The 17,490-nt window shown below is 41.2% G+C and overlaps 1 protein-coding gene across 1 annotated transcript in view; it reads left to right on the top strand.

Annotated features, from left to right (window-relative positions):
- The first annotated feature begins 217 nt into the window (after window positions 1–217).
- Window positions 218–17,490, top strand: part of PHF24 (PHD finger protein 24) — a 1,962,240-nt gene continuing 1,944,967 nt past the window's right edge. Inside the window, exon 1 of the mRNA XM_044077480.1 lies at window positions 218–949. The gene's annotated coding sequence lies outside the window, so the exon portion shown is untranslated. The remainder of the gene's footprint in view (window positions 950–17,490) is intronic.

Here is a 17,490-nt window from a genome sequence, read left to right as displayed (position 1 = left end):
TACCCACCTTGCAGACCCGCATGAAAGCTGCACTCTGCCTCACGATGTACAGGGAGATGGGATAAAAATACGGATTATTAAGGAGAACTACTGTTTTCTGGTATCCATTACATTCATACTTGATCTACTGTGCTGCACGTACTAAACACTTACAAAACGCAGAATAAGCCCAATGACCAATACAGGCAGCATACTGATTTTGCCATACCGAATACAGATTGGATTGCATTTTGCACCATCTGCACCGTTTTCTACTTCAGTTTGCTTTTCCCTGAAGCTATAGCTGAGAGGAGTGTGCTTGCCATTAGAAGTAGGATTAATATTTTGTACCCACTATGTAAAGCTGTACAGTTGGATTTCTCCACCAGGCTATCTCATTGCATACAGAGGAGTTAAGAGTTGAACCGCCCTTACCCCTTTTCCTGTGATATACGAGTGACACTGCAGTGTGGGGAAAAAAAAAACAGTGTAGCCGGAGATGTAAAATAACAAGAAGCTCTGCAGGGAATCTTTTCTTTGGCTCCCCTCTGGTAACTGTTTTCTCCTTATGGAGTTGTTCATTGGTATTTCCCAGTAAACGTCAGAATGTTTAAAAGCTGCTTCACCTGACTGGCGTTCTTGCTTCAGCTTACTGCACTTGCCCTCTCCAAGCAGGGCGCGGCAGAAGCCGGGATACCCCAATCACACAAGGATCGACACGCGCCTTGGAATGGGTTGCTGTTGAAGCTCAAATCACGTTCGCTCACTGTACCTGTCCGGAATTTCAAGGTTTCTACTTCGGATGCTGGTGTTACCGTATATCTTGACAATTTATTTCACCTCTGAAGCCACAGTTTGGATGCATTAGGACTGAACTCGGATAGAATAGCTCGCATGATGAAAGCTGAAGGCAGAGTGATTGGAATGCTATTCCATTAAGAGTATTTCGAAGATACTGTTGGATTTTTTGGTGAGTTCCAAATAATTACGAATGTTTTACATGACACGCGTGTGCATGACAGTGATATGAAGATTACGGGGGGAGACACTTTCAATTCAATTTCTGTAGCTGAAGGTAACAGAATGGGGCTGATGTGCGGCGTTTAACTATTTACCTACTATACCTACTTTGAACACAACACGAAAAGTAAAACACACAGCCAATGTCTATAAGTTCCATGCCATCACTGTGTGCAAATTACATGATACCCCATGTTTAATGTATGCAACATTAATATATAGTATACATTTTATTGTGTACCCCTTCAACAGCATGCCTGGAGCAATATCTACACATTAGGAAACTTTACAAAAGAAAAGTAAAAAAAAAATATCTCTGCTGTAATAGATGGATGGGAGGAAGGGGTTTATTGTAACCTTTTTCTCCCACCTGACTACAGCATTAAATCAGCCATTCAGGAAAAAAATTACTCAACATTCCTTGCTGAGAGTAATTCATGCACAATAAGCACAGATATATAACATCCTGCCTGGCTAACAAAATGTCCCAGAATGATTAAGTCATCATATGATTTCTGATGGCAGGTTGATTACTACAGAACATGTGGACAAACCTATAAAATGTGATGCTTACCCAAACAGGAGTCATGCAAAACACAAAGTGGATTTAATCATTACAACTGCATTATTCTACAAAAGGTCCAAAAGTGGCAGCTGAGGTATCTGAGCCTTTTGATTATGTTGCTCTTTTGTTAGCTCTGTATACTCAGTACTCATAACATCTGAGGAAAAAGATTACACTTTTTAATTAAGTACAAGCTACAATAGCACTAACACCTTCAAAAGGTGCAAGTTATGATTTCTGATTTGCTCCCCCTGGTTGGCCTTATTTGATCTCTTGGAGTTTACTTTCTGGAGTGGAATAAATCCCAACACATCCCCCACACCTGGAAGGTATTATTGCTTAAATAACTCACACTCCTGTCATGGCTTATTGTGACATTAACCAGTACATGACTATGACTCCTATTACTCCTGTCATCGTGGTTATTGCTACATTAACCAGTACCTCACTGTCGTCATGGTGTATAGCCATATTAACCACTACTTGACAATTAGATTGACATTTGCAATTAGATTTTAGAAATCAACATTAAGCATTGACATTTGTGTCTAGAATATTGAGGTTCCAAAGTGAACATCTGTTATCTGTGTGTATATTTACCATTTTAAGTAACAGAAATTGTGACTGTAGTCTAGCTAGAGAATGAATGGATAGATGTTTTATACATGCATCTGGACAGTGGATGAAGCAATGTTTCAAATGTATATCAATGTTAGTACACTTTTGCAAGTCAAACTATGTACATATTTTTGATAGGGAGTATAATGCACGGTAAGTTCTGTGTATGTGTATAGTTCAGTAATAACTGCATTTGTACTCTTGTGCACGTGTGTGTGTGTGTGTGTGTGTGTGTGTGTGTGTGTGTGTGTGTGTATGTATGTATATATATATATATATATATATATATATATGTATGTATATATATATATATATATATATATATATATATACACACTGTTGAAATGTATACTATATACAGTCTAAGCAGTCGCCAGTGCTTTTCTGCCTCACTTTACACCAACAAAACAGTTGTATATTCCATCTGATATTATTCCTAGTTCCTGCTGTTGTATTTCACATTGAAGACAAATGAAGGAATTAAGCGCTCTCTTATTTTTAGGTGGAAAACAATGACTAGCACCAAATACATTAAATATTAAGACAGTTATGCATTTTAATTCTTGTCAAAATTAATTGTTGATCATGTATTAGTTGTCCCGTTTGCATGCACGGAATATCTGATACTTAACTGCAAATTAAAAAAAAAATGTTTTTCTTTCTTTCCTTTTTGTTTTGGATTTATTTTAGGTCTCATGACATAGCTGATATCTGTTTTTTGCTGTTAATTTCTTAAACCCCTGTTTAAGACTTCCCCCTTTTCTTCTTGAAGCTAACCCACTAGAGGTGAATTGGAGTTATAGGCCATATACTAGATTACTGTGTTATCTTTTTTTTTTTTATGGATACTTTGAAATTGTAACATTTTCCAAATCATATCATTCATGGACCATGATATTAATGACATCTGACAAAGTATTTCATCTAACAGAAGTATTGTTGAATCTCGAACCAGAATAGGGGTATGTAAAAAGGGGTATGTTAAAAAAAAAAAAAAAATGTGCAAAAATAAAAACTTTACCTTATCCTTTTGCCTCTTGCATCTTTACTAGTTTCTGAAGATTTTTTGTTTTGCTTATATACAGGGCTGCTACTATTTTGAGAGAAAAATATAATTTTATTACACAAAAATCAAATATTTGCCTTTCCTCATTATTTTCAAACAATAAAATGGCTTCACTTGAAAGACTGTGTCCAAATATATGTGATTTGAGCACTGATATTTTGGACACATCTTTTTAAAATCTACTAATTTCTTTGTTTTTTTGTGTAATAGTATTGTTATTAAATCAGCCAAACACATTTGCAAATAATTATCCCTTTTACAAGTGCAGTTATATTCCTCTATGCAGTGTAACAAATACTTCTACAGGAACCAAAATAGTAAAAACAGGGATTACAACCACTGTAGCCACCAGTAACAGAAGAAAAACAAGCTGGAAGGAAGCACTCAGGTTCATAATTTCTTCAAGGTTTAATGGCACAAAAAGGTAGATGAGCAGCACACCAAAACGCTGATAACACTCCAAATACGTTTTCGTTCACAAGAACTTCATCAGAATAAAAATACTTCTACAGGTAGGGACACTATGGGATAATTACTTTAGCCACTAACCAAAACAATTTTAACACTAATCCAGTTAATAGAGATCATAGCAATAAACTATACAATATTGTTGTTGGTTTGAAATCCATCTCAACTTTGTTGGATTGAAAACTGGACGTACTACTCTGTCTTAATCTAAGTATCCCACCTGTTTCCATAGCACCTCTAGCACAATTGTTGTGTCATAATCTTTTTTTTTTCTTCCCACTATTTGCTTTCTTTTGCACAATGCAATACTTTTTTAACTATGTTCTGAATACCCCAAATTAGCAAATAGTATTCCTTATTTCTTTGACTACTGGCACACTGGTACTGCTGTCTTTCATGTCTGGTGTCCAGGGGTTTGATCCAGACCTGTCTGTCAGCTCTGGGTAGAGTTTGCATGTTTTGATTCCCCTCTGTCTAAAGGGTTACTTCAGTAGTCCCATTTTTACATCTTACAAACATGTAGCTTAAGTTGATTACCTCCTGTTATAAATCAACTATATATGTATATTGTGGAATTGCCCGTCAAAGCACCCATGAAATCAGAGCTTTTAGGTACAGTGGGATTAACATTATGAATAAAATGCATTTCTTTTGATTACCAGAATGTTCAGCTAGGTTTTGGTTCATTTTCTGTACAGGTATATAGAGAAAAGCTCCAGTATAGTAAGAAAGCCAACTACATTTAGATTCATATGTAACTATTATAAATGTTTAGCACAGTAAAGGAATGCTAATTACAAATTATATTTACATTTTTCTGTGATTTACACTCTTTCAGTATATTAGCAAAGCACATATAGATAGTCACACACTAATAGGTAGTGAGTCACATTGGATAGCTTAGTCTGATACTCTGTGTGTATGTGGTGGAAGAGATCCATTGCATACCAGTTTGTGGGTCACATCATTCTTCCTAAGACTTTTTTTTTTTTAAAAGCATAGTGATAGTTACATAAATGTGACTTTTCAGACAGCAAAAGTAATCACTCTGTTAGAATACAGTAGTTTGTGGCCAAATTCTACTTAAACATGTTTATTTAGCAATACATTTTGCTAACCGGCATTCCTGGGGGGATCATGGAGGTAAACAAACTGATCATGGCAAAGTAGAGTAATCTCCAGCAAGAGCAGACAGCTTATCTTGCAGGATTTTCAGGCATTCTTATACACACGGAGAAAGAAAGACAGTCTCTCCATGTTAGAGGAACAGACAGGGCCTCATCCCAGTAGGTCATGGGGGGACATCAAGGGGGTACTCTCACTAGGTAGCTAAACTACCAAGACTAACTCTTGAGAAACTAGACAAGCTGTGGCAGTGCCCTGAAGTCATCCAGGATTGTTATACTCCTCTTTCTGTCATGGAAAGTGAGCCTAGTACCCTACCAGGGAAATATAATTTCCAGTGACCTCACCCTTTTAACCACCACCCAAAGCTTGTGACCATAGGTGAGAACAGGGACATACACTGACCAGTAAAGGGAGAGATTCTTCTTGAATTCTTTCTTTAGTAGTGCAGTCTTGTACAGTATCTGTAGTACTGCAGCTGCCACACCTATCTGCTTACTTCCTTAGTCCCTTCGATTTTCACTCAAACAAGAGACAACTAGATTTAAACTCTTCCACCTGGGATAACAGGGATTTAAACTTCAGCTAAATATAACACATGTTAATCATAATGATGAAATTCTGCATCCCCTGCAGTATCTGTGCAAGGAGAAATGGAGAGGGATAAAAAGTTGATCTATAGTCCCATGGCTAGAAGAGCATCTACATACCAATCCCCTTAATCAGCCCTAAACTGCTGGCTGGAGTTTTCTTTCCAGCACCCTCCCATAGACCTTCTAAGATAGGTTAAGGAACATGTCCACTTTATAACTGGAATATACACTGCTACCTCTCTTTTTGGAAAAAGGGACCAAAGCTCTGGCTTTCCCATTGCTACATACTATCCCTGTTTTCCATATCTAGTGTCATTATCATTTCTAGCCAGATCTCATCCACTCTCACAACCTCATCACTTCAGAAATTATTAAGTACTGCACTGACCATATTTGGAGAAAGACTCAGTCTCATCGTATTCTTTTGTAATGACCTTTTCATAGCAGGGCATGTGCACTGAGTTCTTAGTATTTCCTTTCACAGTAAGCAAATGGATGATTTGGCAGATTGCTTCTCAGGTTATCTGAAACTTATTGTACATGGTATTTTCAGCTCCTCCATTACTAGGGTTTTTACTTTGGTGACCAAAAAAAAGTTGTTTCATTCTGGGTTTTCCTGGCCTGGTGTAACTTAGCAGCTTCTTGTTTTAACTTGACAAATTCTGTCAGTGCTACTGTTTACCACCTTGTCCTTTTGGTTGTCATTATGACAGGAACTGAGTACCTTTCCACCTCGTCTCTTCAATGCTGCTTTCTTTGAGTCTTTTTCAGGCTCTACCTTTCTGTCTCTCAATATACAAAACAGGCTGGCTCAGATGTAGGCATCAAGCTCATTAAACAGAAAAGCATCAGCCACACATTCACAGGGCACCCTCATTATGTGTTCAGTTTCTTGGGAATGTCCAGTTATGTCCCAGCTGCCTGTCCTAACCTCTCACCACATAGTGATCATGTGACAGCTTGGCATGTCTGTTGACCCAAGCAGAATATATGGCCTCATTTTGGGTGGCAAAGTAACACTGTCAGTGGCTTTTGTCACAATTTACCCTGTTACCATATAGACACAAACAGATTTGTGCTTGAAGGTGGTCTTCTTGTAGCCATTGCATATCAAGCTCAGAGGTCAAAGAAGAATTCAATATGTAGGTTTGTATGAACAGTGGCATTCCTTGCGGTCATGTCTGCTCTGTATGGCTGGTCTCCTAGGCAACAATTTCCCAAACAGACCCTCCCACTGTCCACTATTCCCACATTGTCTTTGCACAATTTTCTGTATTTTCCTGTATCCTTTCAAAAACACACTAACTGGCCAAGAATGTGCTGCAGTAACTGTGAAGAAAATAACTTCATTAAGATGAGTCTGGGGAAATGCTAGGCCCACAGAAGCCAAGTTTTCTAGATACTCTGGTGAATTTGAGACTTTTTTTATAACTTTTAATCTTATAATAGCAAGCAGAAATTAAAACTAAGGAAAGAAATTCAGTCTTACTTTTCAGCTCTGTTTTCCCTGCATTCTTTAAACATACCCTGAATGGCAAAAAGTGTACTATAATAATAATTGTGTAATACAGAAGTGAATTACCCAGCAGTCTGATGCCTGCTCGGCCCCAAAAGACTAAGAGGTTGTAGGATCAATATTGAACTTTATTCCAAACTATTGTTTTTAAGTTTTTATCAGATTTTGATTAAACAAATTGATCTTGACAATAATTGTATTTAGAAATTTGTGAGAAAAAGAACAACATGAACAAGAATAAACTAGAACAACTATTTACAAGAGTGTCATCCAACAATGAAAAGTCTCAAAATAATTCTGTATATTACAATTGATATGAGTATAGCTATTGTTATCAGGCAGTTCCTTGAAATTTGTCCCCATATTATAGTAGGAGGTGATTCTATTTGTTTACTGAGCCACTGGCCCTTTTTCAGAAGATTTAATGATGATAATTTCCAGATGACATACTTAAGTTGCAATATTTGTGAATTCTTTGAAAAAAGGGTGTATTCTTCCATTTCTTTGTTATAACTTTCATTGCAATTGATAAAATGGACCATAAAAGAGGGTGTTTTAATTTTTTTAACACAAACAGAAATAGGGGTATTAAAAAGAATTAATGACTTAGATAAAACAAAATTGTCCCCAAATAAAGCCTGTAAAAAAAAAAAAAAAAAAAAAAAGATTGTTATTCCAATAAGGTGCAACTACAACACAATCAAAGAGCTTTCCAATCTGCTTTAAGCTCCTGTTTACATATGTGACAAACTTGCTTCTTTTTAAACATTAATTCAATTTTATGAGGTGTGAACAAAGATCTATGCCAGAATATCCAAGTAAAAATTTCCATCTAAGAAGGGAAGTTGCTGTTTGGAAGATATTAAATAAGACTTTTTTATCCTCTTCATCTGGAGGTCTGGGGTCTGTGTTAAATCAGCGAACGCTTAAAATAGCAAATGCTGATTTAGCCACCCTGTAAGAGTGAAAGCCGACAATCTCGAAGACATGGAACAGCAATTTTTTTTCCCAGGGAAAAAATCGCTTTTCCACAAAAAAAAAAAAGTTCAAAACACAAAATAAAATAAGGGGGGCTTCTGCCTCAGCTGTATCACTGTGTTGCTACATTGGGGAAAATCAAGACACAAATGACCAGTCATCTCTCAAGTGGTTGCTGTCTCCTCACTTGTATCCTAAAAAGACAGCCACATTGTATGTTCTACTCTGATATAGTGCAGTTGTATAAAATCTTACTTTAATGGTAGATGTCCTTCTCTTCACTGTTGTAGCATTCATAACATTAGGGATTCCGTGCCTAGGGCAGCCTGATGTCTGGCCAATATATCAACGCCTTAAGTTGCTTTAAGGTATGCCGTATATCACATGTATGCTTCTTGTGTAGCATAGGGTGTAAAGGTGATGTCCGGATGTAACATTCTCAGAATTAAAAGCCCCAGTAGGAATGCCAGTCCAAGGAAAACCAAAAGATAACCAGTACATCCAGAAGAGAAATTAGTCAGGGGGAAGAGGGAGGGAGTGAATACTGCAACAGTGAAGAGAAGGACCTCTACCGTTATGGTAAAATTTTACACAACTGTACAATGTCCTTCTATTTCACTGTTACAATATTCATAACATTAGGAAGAGTGCCAAAGCTCAAGAAGAAACTTGGAAGGAGGAAGGACCAGCAGAGCTCTGTAGGAAGCCACGAAGAATGGCCCTAGCAAAACCAGCTCTAGCAATTCCATCCAACTTGTAGTGCTTTGTAAAAGTATGCATAGAAGTCCAGGTAGCTACCTCAAGAATAGAGTTAGTATCAAACCCATTGAAATTAGCACCAGAAGAAGCCACAGCGCTAGTAGAATGAGCCTTTACAGAATAACGAAGGCTGTTACTGTGAAAAGGAATAACAAAAAGAAATAGCTTTTGAGATCCAAGAAGAAAGTCTGCTGGGATACAGCTTATCCCAAGGACCCGGGATGAAAGGAAACAAATAGCTGATTACATTTCCCAATGTTGTTCTTATCCAAATAAAATCTAAGTTGTCTATACACATCCGACTAGTAGACTGTGGAGAAGGGAAAAAAGTGGGCAAATGAATAGACTGATTAAGGGACAACAATATTCACCTTGGGCATAAAACGATTAGTACAATATGACAACCTGTCCTTATGAAACACCAAAAAGAGGACAAGCAATAAGGGCTTGTAGCTCAGACACCCATCTAGTAGAGGTAAGGGATAATGAAAGGACCTTCCAACAACCTTCAGATTTTCCCTTAGAACTAGCCAGTCTTCTAGTTTAAGCACTCAAAACTGTGTCTGTTCCCTTGAACTAGCCATTCTTGTAGTTTTAGCACTCAAAACTCTTTCCCTGTGCTCAGCACCTGTCCAAATCTTGTTGCAAGGACTAAATCTACAAATTACTGCAGTACTCTTCTTTCCTCACTTATCAAGAGGAAATCGGCTCCCAGTACTTAAATAAGTACTAACCAGGCATGTCCAGGGGTCAGCTCCTGGTGCTTTCTCCTGTCCACTTGATGAATCTGGGCACCTTGGGGCAATGTAGCAATTGCCTCATGTACACTGACAACCCTCTACTCCTACCACCCAATGCTACAACCTGTGAGAGATGCACTTATATAGCCAAACTGGAAGCCTAGCTATCTCCAGCCAAGACTGGACTAGACAGTCAAGCGGAGAAGGTTAACACTACACCACACTCAACACATAGTCCATCAAAACCTGCAACACCCAAACCCACCCATATTAACACAAAACAAACACCAGCATTCGCGGAGGCTCTCAAAAATCTGCCCAAACGGAGACCTCCAAAGCTGAAACGCAAGCAACCACTACCCCCCAACACTACCCGAATGACACATAGCCCCAGCCCATAAGGCAAAACAATGTACCCAACACATTAGTCATTGGTGACTCTATAGTCAGGCACACTGATGTCATTTTCACCAGGCTATACAAGGAGAAAGTTACTGTCGGCTGCCTGTCGGGTGCCAGGATCTACCATATAACGCATGCACTCAGGTCACTCCACAACAAGTACAGGTATGACTCTGTCATTATCCATGTTGGAGTGAATGACCTGAGATGTACCTCAATGGACTACATGAAAAGAGACATGGAGGAGCTCTCTGACCATGTGGCCTAGGCAGGTATGACACTAGCCCTGAGTAGCATTCTGCTTTTGCCCAGAATGATACCACAGTACAAGGACAAAATGATTGACTTCAACAATTGACTAAGCTTCTGGTGTCGTTTGAAGGGGATCCAGTGTCTGTCTGCCTGGGACAACATGATTGGGCCATGATGCTTTGCCAGAGATGGCCTGCACCTGTTGCCGCTGGGATTCCGGATAATGGCTAAGGCTCTTGCCGCCCCTATAGTGCCTTTTTTAGGCAAGGCTCAAACGTCAAATGCACCACCATAGTAGATATAAACAAGTGAAATCTAAGGGTAATGCTACTCAATGCTAGAAGTCTAATAATCGAAATGCACTCTCTCAAGGCTCTCCTTAAGATGGAGGACATAGACATCTGTGCAGTGACAGAGACCTGGTTTAAGGCTCCAGAGATCACCCCTGCATTACCAGGCTACAATTACCACACCTTTCGGCAACCTAACCTGGACCGAAATACTAAAGGAGAAGGCATGTCCATATTCATAAAAGATGTCCACACCTCCAGGCTAGTTGCTCAACATAATGCATCCGAAATTATCCAAGTACAATCAACATTGGGCAAGACTGCAATTCAGGTTGTAGTGTGTTACAGATCCCCTGACATGCCCCAGGACACCCACTCCATGTTTCTCGATATACTGGATAATAATAAGGTACAGCCCAATACCCTAATTGTGGGAGATTTCAACTACCTCTCCATCATCTGGGAAAACTGCTCATGTACGAACTCATTTGCCCAACGTTTTCTGGAATTCATTCCAACGCCCTGGGCCAGCTTGCCAACATCCTGGACCTGGTCATTACCAATATGGGTAACAGATGCTCCACGCCAGAGGTCAACTCCTCACTGGTCAGGTCTGACCACAGGCTAATCACCCTAGACATCCATATCCCAACCCCCCTCCCCATTAAAGAAACCACTGTAAAACAACATCTCCAAAGCCAACTTCATGCTTCTTAAGACAGAAGTGGCAAAACCACCCACACAGATGGAAAATAGTGGCATGACTGCTGAATCATATACAAATGTACCGTATAAGCACATACACGAGTGCATGGACCGTGCCATCCCCAACAGAACAAATCTGCTATCCTCCAGAAAAGAAGTCAGTCTGGTGGTCCCCTGCCATAAACAAGCTCTACAACAGAAGGAAGAAACTGTTGCAAGAGAGTAAAATCCCATGATTGCAGGAACTCCCTGGTCAGCCTCAGCAAGAAGCAGAGATCCCTCATAAAATCCTCCAAAGCTAGTTATGTAAATAAAATCGCTATGGATTCCAAAAACAACCACAAAGCCTTCTACAGCTATTTCATCAATCTCAATGGTAACACTCAGATCTGCTGTGAACTATAGCACAGTGGCACTAGATGCACAGAACCAACTGATATTGCCAACATCCTGGCAGACAGGTTCAGTGCTAACTTCACCCCGCAAAAGGTCCATCCCCATACCGGATGATTGCAAAGCCCCTGAAATCTCAGCCACACAGGTAAAGACTGCACTCTCCAAAGCCAAGAACTCAGCATCCATGGGACCGGACAACATCCCAGGCTGCGTTCTGCATGAACTACAGAACGAACTGACACCCCACCTAAGTACCATATTCAACCATAGCCTCACTTCAGGCTTTGTGCCTATGGAATAGCGCACAGTGACAATTATCCCACTCCACAAAGGGGGTGCCACCACCGACCATGGGAATTACCACTCCATTAGCCTGACGAGCCTGGTCTGCAAGCCCATGGAACGCATCATCCTAGAGCTTATAAACAAAGACATAGGTAACCTCCAAACTCTGGACCTCAGTCAGTTTGAATTTGTAAAAGGTAGATCATGCCTCCTAAACCTGATTAACTTCTTCGAAGCAGTCACCAAAGCCGTAGACTAGGTTAAGGTGGTGCATACAGCCGATTGTGACCTTACCAAAGCTTTTGACACCATCCCCCACTCTTGTATTATAGATAAACTCACTGGATTAGGTATAAATACCTATGTCACAAGATGGGTGGCAAACTGGCTCACTGACAGTACCCACACAGTAAAAGTAGCCGACTCCAAATCAGACTTCAGACCAGTGACAAGCAGAGTACCACAGCGTTCAGTCCTGGGTCTTCTCCTGTTCGGTATCTACTACTCTGTAGTCCAGGCTAATACAGCTGGTCTCTGGCTAATGAAATTCGCAGATGACTGCAAACTAGGAGCCATAATCGATTCACCTAAGGATGTGGACATTCTACAAAGAGGCCTCACTGAGACTGATGCTTGGCATTGAGCTTGAGGCCATGACTTGGATACCAAGAAATACATTATTATCCCCTTTGGGAAAAACACTGTACCCACGAACTACCACATAGGCGGTAGCCTGCTAAACACTGAATGTGTGATGAGACCTTGGGACACCGGTGGATAGTAGTCTCTTCTTTGATAACCATGTCGCCACAGTAGTTAGGAAATCCTTCTATGTGGCACACCTCTTCACAAAGGGGTTCTTCTCCAGAAAGAGGTCATCGTTCCTATCTAATCATCCCTCATCAGACCCATCATGGAGTGCAACGCCCCGTTTGGCATGTACTTCACAAGACCTCTGCAACAGCTGGAAAGGCCACAGAAATACCTCATTAAGAGGATTACTGGCCTCAAACAGATGCCATATGCTGACAGTCTCATTCTGTCACATATTGCTTACTCTAAGTCGACCTCTGCCTAAGGTACAAAGCTGTGTTTAACCCAGATCTGATGGACATGCTACACTTAAAGAAATCCTAGTCTCTCTGAGCCACACGCTCCAGGGACCTAAACCTTATAACCACAATAAACAGGATATGCTGGAGGGATAGATTCCTGTCCCAGAGACTTCCCTTGCTCTGGAACAGGCTGCCCATTCAGGTCAAGCAAAGCTTCACCCCGGGGATCACTGCTGTGGCTCTGCTCGACAGGGGCACAGGAAAATAATTTTCTTGGGTGGCAAAACCCAGGGATCCTTGTTTGGCTGGGCTTGTATAGGCCCTAGGGCTGATAGCCTAGTACTTACCCTATGAACCTAAGAGCAATGTTGCAAGAAAACTGAAGCCACAGCCTCAAAAGGAGCCAGAGTTTGTTTCTCCAAAACAAAACTAAAATACACTAGAGTTGATTATCTGAACTAATTGGGACCTAGGGTAGTTCGGATAATCAAACATATAATTGAACAGTTTAAAAACACCCCACTAAAATCTTGTCTTTTTTTCCTGCATGCAGGGAATACACTTTTAAACCATTCAGTGATTCCAGTAGACGATAAAGAATATTTTTCACACACAAGTGGGCTACAAGCTCAAAAAACATATACAAGCTAATATGTATAACATTTACATATTCAGACTTTATGATTTTTCCTAACTGAAAACCTTGGAAGGCTGGTTTGGATAATTGACATTTCTGAGAATCAACTGTCTATTGTACCAGGGAGGAGGAACCAGTTTCCTGGGAGGACTAATATGAAGGACTACTTTAAGGAATTGTTTAGCTTCAAATCTAGAAGCTAAAGGAAGAGATAAAGGCAGACAAGCAGAGAGAGCTGATAAGTGGGCCTTAACAGAAGAATAGGTCAACCCAGCATTGAGCAATTCACAGAAATAAGAGAACCAAAGGAGCATCCACAGAAAGTGGATCCAGGTTAGAAAGATGGCAAACAGAAAACCTCTTCCATTTGAGTATGCAGGATTTCCTGGTATTAGGTTTCCCGGTGAACTGTAGGACCCTAAATACGTCCTCAGAAAAAAGGGGTTTATGTGCAGTCAAAATCCTATCACCCTCAGAGTCAATTGAAGAGTGGATAGGTGGGGATGGATGAGAGATTCCTTATGTTGTGTGAGTAAGTTGACCCTGTGAGGCTAAATGCAGAAGAAGAGGGAGCCAATGCTGTCTCGGCCAAAATGGTGTCACCAGCAACATTTTAGGGGTGTTCTCTTGAATTTTGAACAATACTTTTGGAATGAGGTGAAGGGGAGGGAAAGCATAAAGAAACATCCCCTTCCAAGAAAGAGAGGGTATTCACATTTCACAGCAGAGGACCTGGGACTATAGCACAGGGATTGGAGGAAGATTTCTGTTCAGAGGGGAGGCAAACAGATCTACTCGAGGAGTACCCAACTGGTGGACAGTGTCCAGAAACGCATCCCTGTAATGCATCCATTCATGGGATTGAGTTAAGAATTTCCTCAGTGTCTGCCCCAGTGTTTTGACCTGAGGGAATGTAAATTGCCTAAAGTGTCAGTTGATACTGGACAGCAAAATCCCATACCAGTAGTGCCAACTGGCAAAGAAAAGATTTTGCTCCCCCCGTTTGTTTACACATCACTGTGGTGTTGTCTATAAATACCTTGAGATGTCCCAGGGAGAAAAGAGGATTAAAAGCTGGAAGAGCCAGCAGAAGGCCTTACATCTCTTTGACATTGTGCTCCTTCTGTTGAAGAGAAGACCACACCCCCCTGCACCTTTAGGGAGCCAAAAGCTGCTCCCCATCCCATGTCTGAACAGCTGAGAGGGAAGAGGGGAGAATGAAACATGAGCCCTGGATTTACTGACAACTGCTGGATCCACCAGTGGAGTTGCTTCTTGAGACAAGGTAGAAGAGGAACTACAAATTCTAGGGGGTGAACATGTTGAAGCCAAACTGACTTCAAGAATCACTGAAATTTCCTCATGTGAAGTTTGGCCAGAGGGAGCATAAGGATGGTCACTGCCATAAAACCCACAGCTCTCAAACTCCCTGGCTATAATGGAAGCCAGAGAAAGAAGAGTTTGAAAGAAGATTAGGGCCAAGGCCTTGGGAGGAGGCAGCGATGCCAGCAAAGGCACCATCTGAATCCTGCAACCTAGAAAAACATGGTCGTAAAAAGGAGTCAGAGAAGCCTTTTTGAAATGTATTGTAAATCCCAGGCTCTGAAGATGAGAAATGACAAAATGGAAATTTTGCAACAGGACCTCTAGAGAAGATAATACGAATGAGAGAGACGATGCATGAGAGAGAGATGAAGCACTAGAGAGAGAGAGAGAGAGAGAGAGTGATGACACGCAAGAGAGTCAGTGCATGAGAGAGAGAGAGGGGTAGTAGAAAGGCCAAAGGGCAAAGCAGAGAAATGAAAATGCCAGAAGAAATAGAGAAATGCAAAAACTTCCTGAAAAGGGGATGGATTGGAATATGCAGATGAGTATCCTTGAGGTCCAGAGACACCATATAAGACTGAGGAAGCAAAAGAAAGAACAGAGTCAAAAGGGACAACACTCAAAAAGTGGGCACCTTCAGAAAAGTGTTCAGATGAGAGAGATCTAGAATTGGTCTCAATGTACTCCCCTTTCTGGGTACTAGAAACATCCTGGAGTAAAACTCCCTCCCCCTTTGGGACACAGGCACCTCTTGAATAGTATCCTGAGTCAAAAGGTATTGAAACACCTCTGGGGAAAAAGGGGCTGAGGAATATTCATAAAAAGGGGAAGAGATTTCCACATCATGGGATACCCCTGGTGAATAATGGACAAAACCCAGGAATCCACAGTAATCTGTAGCCAAACAGGAAGAGAGAGAAAGGCGAAGAGAAAGAAGAAAAGTAGCTGGGACAGACACCACTTGGCTTATCAGGAAAGGAAGACTTCTGAGTCCCTGTAGTCTGAGTAACTTTAGCAGGAGGAGCCTGCTTGCCACCGTTTTTTGCCCTTGGGAGGAGGGCAAGATTGCCTGTAAACAAAGGCTGACTTATTGGGGTAGTTTCTCTAGGAAGAGGAGAAACAAACACGTCTGAGTTCCTGTAAAGGCTTTTCCTTATCCTGAAGGGACTTAAACAAATCAGCAACAGCTTCATTAAACAAATGTTTATTATCAAGAAGGGCATCCATCAAGGTGGCCTTGATATCATCAGACAAAGACTGAAGCCAAAGCCAGGAATACCTCATCATCACAGACCCAAAAGCAGCAGCCCTAGAAGAAACATCTGCTGCATCACAGCTACACTTGATGGAATGATGAGTCATCTGGGAGGAGGTCCCTAATGGGGAAAGAGCAGAAAATCTACCTTCAGTCTGGAAGATCATATAACCTAACAAGCCTGGGATAGGAGAGCCAACACATACCTGGGCATATGGGTCTGGTAATTAACAGCCTTAAAAGTCAAGGCAGCCATGGGGTAAACCTTGCCTAGCCTTTCTGTGGTTCTGCTATCTTTATCAGAGGGCAGTAATTTGGATAAAGGAAGCAATTGAGGGCCTGCAGAGGCTAGACACCACTGAGGGGTCAGCAGCAGGGCACTTGTATAAAAATGTAGTCCTCAGACACCCTATAAAATCCGTTTTTTAAGGAGCAGGGGTCTGAGAGTCTGGAGCTTTGGAAGCATTGGAAAATGCAACCAGCAAAGCAGCCAAAACAAGAGGAAAAGCAGAAGGTTTAGGAGATTCCACTTGCAGCAACTCATAGTACCTCTTATGAATCTCAGAGACCTGAGCACAATCCCTTATAAAGAACTCCTCCACTCTGGAGATTTATGTCCCCAAAAGAAATCTCCTCTTCAAAGTGTGTAACAGGACTGGTAGATTCTTCTTCCTCTGACCCAGAGTCCAAAGGAGAAGGAACCTGAGAAGCGTAGGCAAAGGATTCCTCATCCGAATCTAACTCCCCTTCACAGGAATCCTGTTCCCTGAGTCGTTTAAGGGGAGTACAGGACCAAGGAGGAGCAGGAAGAGAAACACCCTGAGGAGGTTTCAGTGCCATCATAGCACTAAACAAACCGTGAGTGAAGGCCTGCCACTTACTCTGTGGATCCTTAGGGGCAGGAGAAATGTGTTTAGTTTTTGTTTTTTTCTTCAGTGGGGCATCTGCCTTATAAAACGTAGAGGGCTCTGACCCAGGACAACATTCAATAATGGTAGTAGGGACTTCTTATTTATTTATTAACATTTGTTGACCAGGAAAGTCAGACTAGGACAAAGCCTATTTTCAGTGGAGGCCTGGGGAGAAATGCTGCAGACGCATGTCTTTTTGGAATGTGGGAGGAAACCGGAGTACCCAGACAAAACCCACATGAATGCAGGGAGGACATGCAGACTCTGCACAGAAGGCACCCCAGCTGAGAATCAAACCAGAGAACCTCTTGTTGTGAGGTGACGACGTAAACCGTTGCACCACTGCCCCGCCCACTTCTTCTATAACTAAAATATGAGGAACACCCCTTGGCCCCTCGGAAATGATCAACCATGGTTCCTCCTGAATGTCCAAAATGGATATCTGCAAAGCCTGCAGAGACGTGCTTAAAGCCCGATCCCTACTGGCCTCCAACCCAGTTGCAGCAGAGGAATCTGATGACAAAGCCAGGAGAACCTCCAGGCATTCAC

This window comes from Protopterus annectens, chromosome 1.part1, assembly GCF_019279795.1.
Source record: "Protopterus annectens isolate FY-2018-M chromosome 1.part1, PAN1.0, whole genome shotgun sequence".
NCBI lineage: Eukaryota > Metazoa > Chordata > Ceratodontiformes > Protopteridae > Protopterus > Protopterus annectens.
This window is presented reverse-complemented; position numbering and strand designations above follow the sequence as displayed.